Genomic DNA, 4,484 nt, shown 5'->3' on the forward strand with positions numbered 1-4,484 from the left:
AAGTTTGAACCACCGCCTCTGTTTGCTACTACTGTGAAAAAAACGCCCTTACCGACGAAGCATGGATGCTAAAACAAACCCTGGCGCTGCTTTTTGTCGTTAGTGAAGAGGTCTGGATTCTAAAACAAACTCTGGAGCTGCTTCTTTGTCGAACACGAGTGAGACTGGACCCTGAGCACACCTGCGGCGCGAAGGTAAGGCAGTTAGCGGCTAGCGTTAGTGTTATCGAAGACCTTTAGCATTAGCAGTAGCATTACCTTGTAATGATATCGTTTAATTCCGTTTTCAGTCTTTAAGTCGCGTGGGTAAGAGTGTGTTTGTGACTGAGGCGTCCCTGACATGACTTCTGGACCCCTCAACGCGGACGTATGAAAACACTGAGCTCTTGCTAATCTGTACCTGCTATCTGCTGTGCTACACCTGGGTGTTAGCATCAGCAATAGTGGCAAACATTGGCCTTAGAGTCTATTATCTTATTACTGATCCTTTGGGGCGTTTTCCTATTTGGCCTCGTTTTATTTGCAGGGTTAAAGTGTGTTTGTGTTTCTGTGACTAAAGCGTCCCTCACATGAGTTGTGAAGGGTGGTAACTGTTTAGTAGTCAGTTTGTCTGTTTACAACACTGCTTGCATCTCTTTATAATTACTCTGCAGACATTTTACGGCTTTTTGTAATTTTGTGCTCCATCTTGTTCATTTTAAGTCAGTTTTTTGGCGGATTATTGTGTCGATTTGATCATTTTGTCTGTTTGTGGCGGTATTGCAACGTTTTGTGTCTCTAGCTGGCTGTTTTACATCCGCATATAGTCAGTTTCTGTGTAGTTGTTTTGCATCGTATTGTGTCTTTGTAGTTCTGCGTCTATTTCAGGCTATTTAACACTTCTTTGTGTTCATTATGTGTTTCATTGTGGCAGTTAAGCATCTCATTATTCTTAGACTCAGTTTTTTGCATCTGTTTTGTGTGTCTTTGTAGCTTTATGGTAGTAATCTGCTCATAGCCATCCATTGATCCCTGTGCTATATTGATTAGAAATTTGTTCGTGGTGACTTGAGACTTAATTGAATTCAGTTTTGTGTTAAATACAAGCGTGAATACTAGATTTTAACTCTGTGCTTCTCCACAAGTTTTCACTTTTCAAATCTCAAGAGTAGGTCACAGTGGATGAGCTGAGATTACTGTTAGAAATTATTATAACAACTGTTTTAAAAATAGCTTTTCTCTCTGAGATCAATTAAGTAATATTCTAGTAACATAATTAATTTATTCAATTCAAAACTCAAAGTGTGATTGTCAAGGTTCTAGTGTTTGAATTAGCATTGAATCTAGCATTGAATTCTTCTACACTGTTCAAGTTTTGGAGGCGAATTGTTCTTTATTAATGAGGTTATTTATTTTTCAAGTGTTGTACTTGTGTTTTCCAGATTTACTGGTTCAGCTACTGCAGCCTGGACAGAAACACCAGCTCTCACCTTACAAACCAAACAGGTATGTGTCCTAAAGATTTACCAGTCTGAAAAAGTGTGTTGATGAGCTGAATTATTCATGTTATGATTAATATAGAAATTTAAGATTTGAGAAAATCATTTCGGTTTATTTTTCCTAAATATTTATTGTTTTTGATTCCTAAATATGTGATGCGTTTTCTTGTCATATGGCACAGTGAACAGCCCTGAAATGGACTTGTTGGAATGTTTGGAGAATGTTCTGGTTCGGCTGTAATGTTGAATATTTATTTATTAATGTTTATGTTTTGGGGTTAAACTGTTGAAGAGGAATAGGTCATAGCGTATTGATCATTTACCTTTGTATATCTCTCTTTATTTCCTCCAGGTGTCACCACTTCGTCCACGATCACAGAGAGTCTTTGTACAATGAAGAAGTTCTTTGAAACCAGGACTGAGGTAATTCCAAGTAATTCACAACAGTTTTACATCAGCTGTCCAACACAGAGCACTGATATTAAATTATGTGTCTTCAGTAATTGATCTGAAGTCTGAATGGTTTGATTTGTCACAAAAAGACATAACTAATTTTATTTAATTTTAATTCTATTTTACTAAGTTTATATACATAGTTCATGAATGTATAGTTCAAAGAAAATTAAAACTTTAAACATTAGCTCTCTTCCGCTCTCTTGCGCCTTCTTAGTCTCTTCCTCTCACTCTCTCTGTCTCTCCCTTGCTCTAGCTCCTTCTCTCTCTCTCTCCCTCTGTCTGTCACTGCCTGTCTCTCCCCCTCTCCCTTACTCTTGCTCCTTCTCTTTGTCTTTTTGTCCTTGTGTCTCATTCTCTCTCCCTCTTTTTGTCTTTCTCATTAGTACAGTAAATCATAAAAATGTGAAGAACTTATTCAGTTCAGTGTCACACTAGGAACACTGTCAATTTGTTTTATTTTGGTTTATATCAACCAAATTTAGTTAAAGTTTTTACTGACTTTGGAGAAAAAAAATCCATCTACTGCTGTTGTGTGAATATCGGGAGCTGGGGGAGTCAGTTCTCCAGTCAGAGCGGCTTTATGTCTTTGTGTATAAAGCAAATTTAACTCAGACTAGTTCTGATTAGTCCAGGACCAGTTAGCCCACACTCTGGTTTCTTTGTAGATTTTGTGTCTTTTACTTCTCTATCTTTTGACAGTTTAAAGTTCAATACCCAGAAAATCTCTGTGATTTTATTTTGATGTGTTAAAAGTCACATCTTTATATTCATGTCTGTTGTGTTTTTCTCCACAGGATATCAAACAATTAAATTAAAAACAGAAGAGACAGATGTGAAGACATTTCTGGAAGGTCAGTGTTTGTTTATTCTTTTCAATCAGCTGCAGTTTGACACTTTAAAACCTCTTTTCTGGAACAAACAGCAACAAATGAAAGCTGCTTTAATTTATAAGTTTTAATTAGTATTTTTGAACAAAAAAAGTTTGATATTTAACAAAAAACAAATCTAAAAATCTATGTAAATTATTTCAAACCTTAAAAGGAATAGCTCTAAAAAATAAGGTTAAAACATTTAAGAAACCTTAAAAAACAGGTTTGATAAAGTTAGAACCTTTAAAATAGGTCTAAGAATTATGCATTAAACCTGTAAAAAATAAATTTAGAACCTTAACAAATGTCTGGACAATAAGTATCAAATCACAAAACGTTAAATGTGAAACCTTAAACAATAAGTCTAGAAAACAAGTATAAAGCCCTTACAATCTTTATTTAAAACTAAAACATAATTAGGAAACTATAAAAATTATTTAAATAACCCTTAAAATATGTCTGAACAATGAGTGTAAAACCTTTAAAAAAATAGAATGAATATAAAATGCAACTAAATAGTTTAGGAAGACACATTTAATGATTTTATTCCAGACATTTGACAAATCACAGCATACACTTGTTTGAGCAGGTTAGGGATAATGTAGTTATGAGCACATTTTCCAAAGATGAACAGGTCTTCTAGCCATCGTGGTGATCATTTAACTGCTTGTGGTACAATTATTAATTAAATAGTTGTATCATAAGCAGTTGAATGTTCTCACAGGTGTTTAATAAAGACATATTAGTCTTTGAAAATGTGCCCATGACTAACTTATATATGGTAGACTAAGTGTTTTCACTTGATGAACAGGACACCACCACTGTTTACAGCAGTTAGATGGTAGAGGTCTTTTATCTAATGAACAGCTTCGTAACACTTTCCTTTCATTCACTTCAGGTCTTCAGCTGCCGTCGTCTTCTCCGTCTGCAGAGATAAGAACACATATTAAACACAGAATATTATTTTATGTTGTAAAAATATTTAGATTTTCTAACATTTTTTGATGTTTTTATGCCTTACTATACTATGACATGTGGCTTAAGAAGGAACTCTCCTAAAGTAGCCATCTTAGTTTTGTTTTCACAGATGGAAACCTCTACACAGTGTTTGTGGGTTAGGTAGATTTTCATTTTGGTATTTTGCTAGAGTGCGATATCAGCACTCAAATCCAATATATTACTGTGTACATAGTACTGTTTAAACTGTTCATATTGTTATATATCTTGTTTATATGATGGCTTTTTGTATTTTTGCTGTTGCAACAGTCAATTTCCCTGCTGTGGGACTGAAAAAGGATTATCTTACTCAAATAAATACTTCTGAACACTGAATATTTTGTCAGCCTGTTTAATATTGCATGAAAGTGATTATTTGTAGCCAGAGGTTAGGGTTACGGCTTGAAGCTGCAAGTAGGGAATATTTAGCATTTCTGCAATACAAACTTTTCACTTTTGTGATATTAATTTGAAAATAAGAAATGCAACTTGAAAGATATACTATGACATTTTTTGACCGTTTTTGACACCATGACGCCATACTATACTATGACATTTTTTCATGTTTTTTGACCCATACTATACTATGACATTTTTTTGACCTTTTTGACATACTATACTATGACATTTTTTGACCGTTTTGACGCCATACTATACTATGACATTTTTCATGTTTTTTGACGAAT

At 34.5% G+C, this 4,484-nt stretch overlaps 1 long non-coding RNA gene across 2 annotated transcripts in view; it reads right to left on the reverse strand.

The window, feature by feature from the left end:
• Positions 1–2,797: 2,797 nt before the first annotated feature.
• LOC127143067 (uncharacterized) overlaps positions 2,798–4,484 on the reverse strand; it is a 14,574-nt gene continuing 12,887 nt past the window's right edge. For both annotated transcript variants that reach the window (XR_007814238.1, XR_007814237.1), the window contains one exon: positions 2,798–3,727. This is a non-coding gene — a long non-coding RNA (uncharacterized LOC127143067). The remainder of the gene's footprint in view (positions 3,728–4,484) is intronic.

Source organism: Lates calcarifer, linkage group LG12, assembly GCF_001640805.2.
Source record: "Lates calcarifer isolate ASB-BC8 linkage group LG12, TLL_Latcal_v3, whole genome shotgun sequence".
NCBI classification, from domain to species: domain Eukaryota; kingdom Metazoa; phylum Chordata; class Actinopteri; family Centropomidae; genus Lates; species Lates calcarifer.